Source organism: Choloepus didactylus, chromosome 9 (assembly GCF_015220235.1).
Source record: "Choloepus didactylus isolate mChoDid1 chromosome 9, mChoDid1.pri, whole genome shotgun sequence".
In the NCBI taxonomy this organism is placed as follows: Eukaryota; Metazoa; Chordata; class Mammalia; order Pilosa; family Megalonychidae; genus Choloepus; species Choloepus didactylus.
The window spans coordinates 100,822,852-100,832,927 of NC_051315.1; positions in this window are offsets into that span (position 1 = coordinate 100,822,852).

The following is a 10,076-nucleotide window of genomic DNA, read 5'->3' on the forward strand; positions in this document are numbered from 1 at the left end:
CCACCTTCTATAAACAACTAACAATGCTTAAATATTTAATGAGAGATGCTAGATCTTTGTTTCTGCATTTCTGCAATCAGATTCTAATTTCTTTTAAAGGCATACTGCACAAAGCAGAATTCTGTTTTCCTTTAGAAGATTTGCATCCTGATGTAGCTGGGGCTTGTCAGTACAATCTGCAAGAAAGATATTTTTCTGGAAATTTTTAGAGTAGGAAAAATTATAAAACCGTTTATTCTCTGGAGATAAATTCTCTTTTGCGACAAGAGTGAGGGAAAAATCCCCAAAACTACAAGTCATTTTGGACTGCAAAATTTGCTGGAATACATTAGAAAGAAAGACCAAATATTTTTAAGACTCAGAATTTTATAAAAATTGTTTTATGACTGCTAAAGATAGGGCAATTATGGAAAGAGGAATATTAAGAAATTGTGAGAGATGTTTTAAATTGCTTAAATTACATGATTAGCAGTAGATACAATAAGCTCATGTCCTGCTTTTGGAAAATGTCAATCTTAACTTTTGACCCTGAGTGTTAGCGTTTCCTGCTCTTGCTTTTCTACTTGATTATCAGTGGATTTCCTCAACCCATATCTCTTTGAAGATTGTTAAGCTTTATTTCTTGAAGGAAGAATAACAATTGTTCTCCCTGATTTCTCCACTGGTTTTTCTTAGAATTTGGAAAACCATGAATTTCCTAAGAATTTCTGGGAAGAGATTCCTACATGGAAACACTTCACTGTAGCAGGGGACGGGGATATAGCAGTGAGTGAGACAGATCAGGTCCCTGCTCTCATAGAGTTTACATTCTAGGGACAATAATCAAGAACAAAAATAAACAAGATGTTTCAGGTAGGTGAAAGGACATTGAAGATGACAAGGTGATGGTTCTGAGGATGGGTGTGGTATATTTAGTTAGTGTTGAGGCTTGGCTGCTGTAACAGTAAAGCTGCAAACACCAGTGGCTTAAATAAGTGAAGTTTCTTTCTCTCCCACATTGAAGATATCAAGAAGAAGACGGTACGGGGCTGGCATTGTACACTCTGCCCCCACCCTCCATTAGTTTCCAGGCTCCTATCTTCCCCGCTTCTCATCCTCCTGGCCCAAGGTGTTTCCCAGAGCTCCAGCCTTTACATCTACATTCCAGATAGGGGTATAAGGACAGAGGAAAATAGGAAGAAGGGCTTGTTACTTCCCTTTTAGGAGATCTCCAGGAAGTCCATTCAACATATCCACTTAGATCTCATTAGCCAGACACATGGCCACATCCAACTGCTAGTAAGGCCAGGAAATACAGATTGTTATATTAGGCAGCAAAGTGCCCAGCTAAAGAACAGGGTTCAGATATGCAGAAGACAAGAACCAATGCTGGGAAGGGCGACCAGCAATCTCTGGCACAGGAGTGGGTGGTCTAGGGAGTCTTCCTAGGAGGTAAGAATTCAGCTGGAACTTGAATGACAAGAAGCCAAAGAAAACAGCACATGCAAAAGCTCTAAGTTGGGACCTGGTTGGAGATTTCACGGAACAAGGTCAGCAAGACTGAAACTTAGTGAGGAAGGAAGGAATGAGAAATGAGTCTGAGAGACGGGCAATGGCTAGGCTATATAGTCCTTTACTGCTTAAAATCAGAGCTTTGCTTGTCTTTCTTTTTTATTGATTTTTAAAATTCTGGTTGCAGTGGGAATTCGTTTTGAAGGAGGAGAGTGGCATGCCTTGCATGCTTATGAGAATGCCTGGCATAGAGAAGATGCTAAAGAAATCTACTTTTAAATACACAGGAAATAGCTTGGTTTTAATCTCAATTTCATTTCTGATTATTTAATATGATAAGACAAATGATTTGATTGTTCTGTCTTTTGTTTGTCTAGAGACAACAAATAAAATTATATCTCCTCATTACCTGCTTCATTGAGAAGCAGGTAACATCATCACCATATCCACAGTAAAGGCTTTCTGTAGGGGCCATGGCGAGCGGTAGACATGAGGGAGCTGGGCGGGGGTGAACTAATAAATAAGAATTAGTAGCTGTATCTATGACTTGTCAGCTCTTTCAGGCTGTGTAAAGGCCAAGAATGGGTTTTTAGTTAGAGGGATTCCTTTAATCGCTCCCTTTCAACCCTTGATCTCTTTTCTTTTTAAGGTCATTAAGCATGTGGTAGGAATCTGCATTATATCACTGGGCAAGACAATATAGCAACATTTACATATGCAAATTTGAATTCTTCGTTTCTTTCAAGTAATATGTTCTCCTTGAATACTATCAAGGAGGAATGAAGCTAAGCAAAAGCTGAGCAAACTTTCAGCCTCCTGCTTCTTGATGGAATTGGGGATTGTCACAAATACCGGTCTGCAATCGCCCTCTAGTGGACCACTCAGGCTTCAAGTTTAAAAGGCACCTGACAAGCGCTCTTTTCCAACACGCTCTTCTGTTCAGTGCCTACTCACACACTTCAGGTCCCAGAGAGGCCTTCCCTGGTGCTCCCTCCTCCCTCCACACCTCCACACTTATTATACATTGATTTGTGTGATTACTGGATTGACATTGATCTTCTCCCTCTCTAAACCAGGCTGTACTCTCCATGAAGGCAGGGACCCAATTTGCATCCAAGTGCCTGACACTATTCCTCAATAAATGTGTGCTAAATGATTGGAGAGGTGAGGAATTAAGAGTTTAGATGTTACTTGACTGCAGCTGACTGCTGTGGGTAGGAGAAAATACAAGTTCAAGGCGTCTGTGCTCAAAAGTTTCTTAAAACAACTTACACTGCTTTGAAAACTTCATTAAAGTGTAACATGTATGCAGAAAAGTATGCAAATGCACAAAAGTGCCTAAGTGTGCAGCTTAATTAATTTTCACAAACTGATCAGATTCATGTAAGCAGTACTGAGATCAAGAAATAGAACATTCTCAGAAATCCAAGAGACCCATCTGGTGCCCCCTTACAGTCACAAGGGTAACCAGTATCCTGAGTTATAACTGCATAAATTCGTCTTGCCTGTTTTTATATTTTACATAAATGAAATCATATGTTGGGGTCTTGTGTCTGGCTTCTTTCATACCATGTTACATTTGTGAGTCCCATCCATTTGTTGTGAACGACATTGTTTTTTGAAAACTGATTCCAAAGGCCAAAAATTACATTTGCATAAAGACTACAAAAGGCTGCCCAAATCATCCTAAGTGGTAACACAGGCAGTGTCTCTTAAGGTGGGCTCAATCACCCCTTCATTAGCACTTGGTCAACCAAACAAGTAAGCTATAAAAATAGCTCTGGGCTTAGGCAACGGCTCAGAAACCTCCAGCTCCTCTCCTCAACTCATTCTATTCCAACTTGCTTGGCAATTTCTCTCCCAGTCCAAATGCTTAGCACTCGATCCTAACATCCACCCCATCTCTAGACCCCCTGGATTTAACCTGCTTTCTAATATTCCTGTTTTTTGACCTCAGTGCTTCTTCCTCATGCTTTTTGGTGTCTCATGTTTTCTCACTGAAGGTGGATTTGTATGATGAGTGTAAAGTTGGGTGTATTATTGCGTGAGAGAAGGAGGTAAAAAGGAATTCAAACAAATAGTGAAAGGAACAGAAGCCAGAAAATTCTTTTTGCAGCACATTTTTTTCCTTTGCAAATGTGCAATGCACGGGGCATTGAGACACTTTCAAACCACCGGTTTTGGCAAAGATGAACAGAGTTATAACAGCGATGCTTCTTGGTAAAGCTTTTTAAGGTTTATACCAAATTCACAGTATCAAAATAGATGGCTAGGATAACACAAGATGAAATCTGCTCTGCTGTATCACTGCATGCCAAATATGGAAATGAACACAGAAGTTTCCTTTTCTTTGAGAAGGCGGTTGTGTTGAGTTGAAGGGAGCACCAAACTCCATGGTCAGAAGAACTAGGATTAAGTTTTTACTTGGCCATTTACTGTTTGTGGGGCTTTGGGCAAGCCATTGACTATCTGAGTCCTGGCTGTTAAAATGAGGATGCCATTATCTATCCCATAGGGTTAGAATGGGATTTAAGCAAGACTGTTTAAGAAAGCCCTTTGTAAATTGTGAATCCCTAATCAAACGTAGAGTTTTATTATTATTTAATAATTCTGTAGATGGCCTTCGGCCAGAGGTGAGACCCAGAACATTGAATGAAAGGATAATACTGATAGGTAAGTGGCTTAACTAGACCAAGAACTTACATAGTATTTCCTGGAAGCTTCCTGGGCCTATCAATGGCTGCAGATTGATTCCCCTCCCTTCCCCTGCTCTGCATTATGGGAAACCTCATTTCCCAAACATCTGTGCTCTGAGGCTATATATGTTCTTCCAGTGGGAGACATGGGTGGAAGGAGGGGTGGCTGGCAAAGCAGGGTGTTTTCTCGGCCTCTCTCTGCTCCCTGTGGTGTCTCCTGCAGCCCTGATTCTCCTTCAAGGTTCCCACTCCCTCTGGAAGCCCCTCGCTGCATGAGGCAGATCCACACAAGGCAGCCCCCTGGTCGTTCTGTTTCTAGCCAGACAACCATAGCTTCTGAACTATGGTAACACCATCTCTTACTATTGTCTGTCAGTTCCTTGGAGTATTAGCTGATTCTTGTGCTAATCTCTGCGCTGCTTTACCATCTCTGCTTGTCTTCTCAGCTCCTCAATCACTTTTCTAACCTATTTCCTATATTAAATCTCTTTAGACTGAAAGACTTAGCATGGCTTCTGTTTTCCTGACCTGATACATTATGATTTATCCCTCTTCCACAAAAATGCTCAATCCCTCATGTTCTGGGCTCAGTCTGCTCCCTCATATATTTCCCTATTCCACCCTCAGCTAGGGAGAAATCACTGTGGATTGTGAAGTCAGGCTGGCTTCAAATTTGGGTTCTGTTATTTAAGGACTGTGGGAACTAAGGTAATTTGCCAGCTTATAGTAAGTGCTCAAGAAATGTTGAATGACTGAAGGATCTAATTAAATCATCACAAAGCCATGTGAAAATAAAAATTTTTAGGAGTTATATAAATCCAAAACATTAGCATTATGTAGTTGTTCTAAAAGGACCAATTTTTTTCATACATTGCTTTTAATAGTGTATACAAAAGATTTGTTCTTTGGGAATACACACTTTGTGTGGTTCTTATTCAAACATCAGCTTCACAGCATAATACACCCTGAGAGCTGTTCTCTTTTGCTTTGATAACACTGTAGACCTACACTACTCTTATAATACGATCACATTGTATTACATTCGTCCTGTTTACTGTCATTATTTGTACCCCCAACTAGACTATGAACCTAACATAGTACTTGGCACATAGAAAGCCCTTAACAAACATTTATTGAATAAATAAGCACACTATTTGATAGTAATGTCTCACACACCTGTGTGTCCTTAATTATTAGCACACACAGACTACCAAAGACATAGTGGGTTTTGAACAAACATTTATTGAATCATGAATCAAACAATTAAAGCACTTCCAAGAATTCCAATCCAGTTTCAGTGATGAAATCAATTAAACCAATTTTTATTTTAAACCTTGCTCTGGACAACTAATTAATGGCTCTTAAAGTAAGAAAGAGAGATGGTGTGGTCCGAAGTTCATTTGAGTGAATTAAGAATCTAGGTCTTGTGCACAACTGCTCTTAAGACTTCCAAAGAGAATGTTCCCTCAGCCAAACACTGCACTTAGGGGTGTCAGTTATCCTTATGTGGCTGAGGGAAAGACATGAAAAGTGGCAAACAAGGAAAAAAATGGGCATGCCATTGTTTCCAGAACAAATTGTGTTCTCATCTTTTTGGACTACAGTTCTCTGTTTGGCTTTTGGGTTGAGTTTGCCCAAAGAGGATTACCAGCATGGGATCCAAAGGCAGGAGAAAAGTAGGGTTCAGGATATCTATTCACCTGCCTGCTTCAACGCTGTGTCCCCCCAGGTTGACTGTATCCCTTTTGAGAAGAACAGAGCTGTTGCCCGAAGTTTCTCTATATGGCTGACCTCTCTGGATTGCAATAACTGCTCTTTTCCCTTGAAACTTCAGGCTTAGGGGTGATAACAGCAGCCCATGTTGCTAACCCCAGGGTACTGCAATGCTTCTTTGTGGTTTCCCTGACCTTGCCCACACCTTTATAAATTGACTCTTTATTAAAATATCCTCAATTTGTCCAGATCGATTGTGTCATCTGCTTCTTTTTGGGGTGCTGACTGCTTCAAAGGCAAAAAGTCGTCTGGACATGAATTTGTCTTGTTTGTCACACCCAAAAAGATGATTTAGTATTTGGTAATGGAAGATCATGGTAGAAAATCCCCACACTTTACAGATGAGACTTTACCCTTATAGACCTACTAACCCTGTGGAAACAGAACCCTTATGAAACAATTACATAACTGTAAAGTCATGAAGTTCTGTTAAATTAACATCTCTCCTATGTCCTGATTTCATCCCCTTCTTCACCTCCCCATTAGAAGCTTCAACTAATTTTCACCAAAACATAATCATCACCTAACTGACTTGCCCTGCCTTCAGTGTTTCTTCTCACCAACACATCTGCTACAAAGTTGCAGTTATATTCCTAAAACTCACCTGTGATAGCATCGTTCCTCCACTGAAAACCTTATGTGGTAGTTCCTTACTGCCTGCAGAATACAAGCCTCAGCCTGGCAGCTGAAGCTTTTCATGAGCTATACCAGTTTTTCTGTCTAGCCTTGTTTTCCCCTAATCCCTGCCTCACACCCTATGTTCTGGCAACACTATATATACTTCTTTTCATTTCCTGAGCACACACAGATGATGTGCGTGGGTTCCTCTGGAAGGGCCCCCTTGACTCCCCCATCCCCTCATTCATTCATTAAAGCATCAAAGCACCTGCTCTGGGTAAGGGGAAATGGTGAGCGAAGAAGGGGTAGGAGCCTTCAGGAGGGGGGAGTTGGACATTTCTCTGAGAGGCACAGGGAACCACTGCATGTTTGTAAATGGGGATTTGGGTGGTGTCAACTTGACTAGGCTTGTTTTTTCAAAAGATCAATCTGGCTGCATATGGAGGACAGATTTAAGGGGAGAAGACTGGAAGCAAGAAAACCAACTAGGAGGCTGTAGCAGTAATCCCGGAGAGTAATGACCTGCTCTGAACCCTAGTCTGAGCACTGCCATTTCCCACCTGGAGTATTGCAACAGCCTCCTAACTGCTCTTGCCCTCTGCCCCTTCCTCCACTGGGTGGAGTTCTAAGAAGAGTCTGGCATGTCATGGAACTTTGTACTTATTTCGTTGGAACACTTGATGTATTCCTCTGTATTGACTGATTTACATGCCTGTCTCTCCCAGGCTTCAGCCACCACCTCAAAGCATATCTGATTCATCTTGGTGTTCTCAGAGCATAGCAAAGGCTCTGGCACAGTATATGCTCAGTGAATGAAGGTGTAAAGAATGAATTAATAAAAGTTATGATGAACTTTTTTACCACAGAATGCAAGCATAAATCTGTAATAACACTATAATTAATACTTAACAGTATTATAGGTTCCAGACTATTTTTAACAGTAGGGAAGTGTTCAGATATTTAAGGAACTCAATGTATTAACAAAAACAACATAAGCAACTAAAACAGGTAGAAACATTTTTTGTTGCTCCTACTAGGGAATATTGTTCTTTTCTAGAACAATAATTTTATTGACTTTGAGAACACAAGAATATTACAAATAGAATGCAAAAGCCCAGACAGAGAGAGAAGGGAAAGATTAAAGATGTAAATTGAATTAGCAAATAATACTATTAGCCTTGTTTGCAGTGATGACAGCTATTTAAAAACTTCATTCAGAAGCTAAATTAACACAGTGGTTCCCAGCCCTGATTGCATATTGGAATCGCTGGGAAACTTGAAAAACATCAGGATACCTGGGCCCAACCTCAGACTAATTAAGTCTCATTCTCTGGGGTGAGGCCAGGTTTCTAATTTTTTTGAAAACTCCCCAGGTGACTTGAATGTGCAGGCAGGGCTGAGAACGACTGCTTTGGTGGAATGTCCCAGAGATATGGCCTAGAAGATGAGAGGGGACAGCTGTGATGTTCTGCAAAGAAAGAACAAACAGAGAAAATAGGATAAGAGGAAGAATGCTGCTAATGAGGTTGGAGAAAAATTACCAGACACCAAGGAGTGATGTGCTGTCAATTAAAGGGATTTAAGAACTCAAAATGGGAAAATTATGGCCCAAAATATCACAGATTCAAGAAACTCATCTGTAAACTGAAGTTAATTGTAGATTAATATCAAAGAAAGAAATTAAAATCCAATAAATAATTCATACCCATCTTTCTCAAAGTAGAAAAATATTACTTTGTTTCTCTAAAAGGAAGGCAGGTTAAATCTTAAATTTAATTCTAATCAGCATTTATTAAAATATTCAAATACGAAGAGCTACCCATTTGGAAGAGACTCAAGAATGCATGTGAAGGTGATGGGCTCTGTAAGCAGCAGTTTTATTATAGAATCACTCCAGTATCTGCCTTACAATAGAGTCAAGATCTCTCTAGTTTAAGTAGCAGCCTCCTGAATATTCTCAAATTGCTTCTTAGTGAAGTCCAGCATGATAGGGTAGGAATTCCCATCTGTGTATGAGAGAAAAGGAACTGAGGCTCAGAGTTGGGCATGAAGGCATGAACCTGCCTTTAAATGATAAACAAGTTCATTGACCCTATTTTTTAGTCAGTTTATGGTAGAAAAATCTTACAACTCTATGCAGGAATTCCGTTCTAGGGTTTATTCACTTTTGTCAATGGGTAGCCATCACATAATTGTAAATTCTTCCAGTAAAATGCTTTTTTTAAAAAAAATGAATAAAAGGAAAGAAAGAAGGAAGGAAGGGAGGGAGGGAGGAAGGAAGAAAGGAAAGCATTCTAAATTCCAAGAAAGAATCAATCTTGTTCTGCATCACAAAGCTGCAATTGATAGGGAGCTGAACTGGAAATCAGAAGTACTATCAGTGGACTCCACTGTGAGCTTCTGTGTTCCTAGTGAATTGTGGAGCTAGTTTGCTATTCATTCCATTAGCAGAACTGTTTGCTACGTGCTGTAGCACAAAACAATTTCTCAGTTTTTCTTAGACTTTGTAGTGGGCACCACTACGGGGTAATAGGCATCTGTTATTTTTCCTGCTCAGAATCCACTCCCCTATCTAGTACCCCTTCTTCCTTAGATTCCTTAGGTGAACAACCTTCCTCATTCTCATTCCAAGTAGCTTAGGTCTCATTGACTCTGCCTCCCAATTCCAGGGTTTAGCCCAGTGTATTAGTTAGGGTTCTCTAGGGAAACAGAATCAATGAGAGGTATCTATGAGTAATAAAATTTATAAAAGTGACTCACGCAACTGTTGAGTATGCACGAGTCCAAATTCTGTAGAGCAGACAGCAAACTGTCAACTCCAAGGAAGATGTCCGATGAACTCCTCAGGAAACGAACCAGCAACTTTGACGAACTCCTCAGGAAATGAACTGGGATCTTCGACAAACGTGTTCGATGAACTCCTCAGGAAACGAACTGGCAACTTCGACAAACTCCTCAGGAAATGCTTCGCTGGGCAGCCAAAGAAGAAGCAAAGGTCCTCTATCTGTTTCGCTTATAAGTCTTCAACTGATTAATTGGATTAAATCCAGCCAATTGCATTCTCTCATTGTGGAAGACACCCTTTGGTGAGTCCTCAGTCACAGCTGCAGTCAATTGACTGATGATTTAATAAACCAGCCTGTTGGTTTATTAACCAGCCTCAAACGTCCTCACAGCAATTGTTAGGCCAGTGTTTGCTTGACCAGACAGCTGGGTACTATCACCTGGCCAAGTTGACACGTGAACCTAACCATCACACCCAGATTCAGCCATGGCCATTTAGAATAATCTATTCCCCTGCCCTCAGTGACTGGCTTAGGGAAAGGGGAATTAACTCAAGCTAGGCCAATGAGACTCGTTGCCAAGACTTTGTTAGAACTCCACATTGGGATTCTGAGATGTACGGTACAGTAAGCCTGGAGCTGTTGATGACCCTCATGTGGGAAGAGTCTGTTTGAGCATGAAGACAACACAGAGGAAAGCATAGCTGAGGTAGAT